Below are 2156 nucleotides of genomic sequence, written 5' to 3'. Positions count from 1 at the left end.
TTGGTTTGCAGTAGTCTAGTATTTCTAAATAGGAAAAAGAAAGCTGTTGGATAAAACAATGAGCTCTAGACTTATGATCAAGCCCTGGAAATAGCACCCTCCTCCGTACATATGCAATCATATGACACATGGGTGACAGGGCGCTCTCACCAGCTGCCGTCTGGCTGTGGAATTCTTTACCCGTTTCAGCCAGGGGTTTCACCAATGCTGCCATTTTCAGAAGACTATTTAAACTTCAGTTGAATACGTTTGCTGATGTAAAGGGGGAGATGGTGCATGAAAAGTGGGTTAGTTCTGTAAAGCCCATGTTAAGTTTTGTCACATCTTATGGTGCACAATGAGGAATTTTCAGTGACAGACTCTCCCCATGGCATGAGATTCTGATATTTAAGCCCTGCAGCCCAGTTCTGTACCCCAAATTGTCCTTTTTTCAATTTAGATATGGGACCTAGTTCTTTTTTATTAATATTATTATTATCATCTTTGTTTAAGGTTAGTTACTTTGCATAAGTTAATGCATTAGCATAAGGGTTAGTACTACACGGTATCAGTCAAAGCTGTGGAGACATTGGTATTGTATTTTGTAACTTTTTTTATTGTGGTGGTAGATGCTGTGGGTTGTATATGTTGTCGTATTGTCTTGTTGTTGTTTTTTTTTGGGCTTTGAGTCTGTAATAAAGATTTATTGATTTGCAGATATACTGTACACTACATATACTTCTTCATAAAGTGGCTATTTGAAGCAGTATAAAATGCCGCAATACACCCTTAAAATATAAGTTTGCTACACTGTTGTCAACTGACAGTTTTAAATCGCTTAATTCAGTGAGTGTTGTACAGTTATCATCTTAGAAATAAAAGCTTTATTTTTAAATAAACTCTTGTTTATTAAGTCTGACATGTGAAATAATGTTCAGAAAAAATCTAATCTTTGCATATGTTTTTCTTAAGTATCATATTTTATGATATGGTGGGAGAACATAAAGCTCAAACTTGAAAAGAAAAAATAAACACCTCAGTTTTATTTAGAGAGCCAATCTACACAAAAATATTACATTTGGTTCAGTTGCTGATATTTATATAGCCAACAAGTATGATGAAATTCTGATAGTGTGTAATGTAAGTAAATTAGATCTTTATAACAGTATAGCAAACTACTTGCATTAAATTATCCCAAATATGATGCAGTCTCTGAACCAACAGTGAGTCAGATGAGGTTGTAATCAGGGTTGATATTGGGTAGGATACATACTGCAAAAATGATATGAGTGCTATTTTGAAATGGCTTTTTGCTTAAGTAAACCCCATGATAAATCCATATTATGCACAGTGTATTGCATAGTACTGATGCAATTACAAATAATATGGTAGTATGCTGTTCTGAACATACTGTAAGTATATTCAAGCTGTCAAATGAAAGCTGTGATAAATTTAATCAAGTGTTTTATTGTTTGCTTTGAGTCCTAAAATTGAGACAACCTGCCTCAACAAATTCACCTTAAGATAGGCTGACCTTAAGTCTTAAGTGTATATCTGGGTTAGCACCAGACCATGTAAAGGCCGCAACCAAATAAGAAAATTAGGTTATGTGAGTGAAATGAGCTACTTTCCCCCCATTACCAGCTGCCCATCATGTGACCCCATTGAGGCATCCCAAAAATATTTAGCAGCACAACTGTTTTTAATATTGATAAATGTTTCTTGAGAACCAAATCAGCATATTAGAATGATTTAAGAATGATCATGTGACACTTAAAACAAAAGTATGAATGACTATACTGAAAATTCAGCTCTGTCATCACAGGAATAAAATTACATTTTGAAAAAAAAATAAAAATATGTATGTACGTATATACACCGAACAAATTTATAAACGCAACACTTGTTTTTGCCCCCATTTTTCATGAGCTGAACGCAAAGATCTAAGAGTTTTTAGATCTTAGACATCTAAGACTATGTACACAAAAGGCCTATTTCTCTCAAATATTGTTCACAAATCTGTGTTAGTGAGCACTTCTCCTTTGCCGAGATAATCCATCCACCTCACAGGTGTGGCATATCAAAATGCTGATTAGACAGCATGATTATTGCACAGGTGTGCCTTAGGCTGGCCACAATAAAAGGCTACTCTAAAATGTGCAGTTTTATCACACAGC

The 2156-nt window shown here is 34.8% G+C and overlaps 1 protein-coding gene and 1 long non-coding RNA gene across 3 annotated transcripts in view; one reads left to right on the top strand and one right to left on the bottom strand.

Annotated features, from left to right (window-relative positions):
• The window catches only part of LOC107548585 (protein phosphatase Slingshot homolog 2-like), a 29281-nt gene that overhangs the window by 909 nt on the left and 26216 nt on the right, over positions 1-2156 (top strand). The window lies entirely within an intron of this gene.
• The window catches only part of LOC107548587 (uncharacterized), a 21904-nt gene that overhangs the window by 18463 nt on the left and 1285 nt on the right, over positions 1-2156 (bottom strand). The gene's annotated exons all lie outside the window — the stretch shown is intronic.

Source organism: Sinocyclocheilus grahami, unplaced genomic scaffold (assembly GCF_001515645.1).
Source record: "Sinocyclocheilus grahami isolate Dianchi unplaced genomic scaffold, SAMN03320097.WGS_v1.1 scaffold350.1, whole genome shotgun sequence".
Lineage (NCBI taxonomy): Eukaryota > Metazoa > Chordata > Actinopteri > Cypriniformes > Cyprinidae > Sinocyclocheilus > Sinocyclocheilus grahami.
The sequence above is the reverse complement of the archived record's forward strand: the minus strand, read 5'-3'. Positions and strand labels throughout refer to the sequence as shown.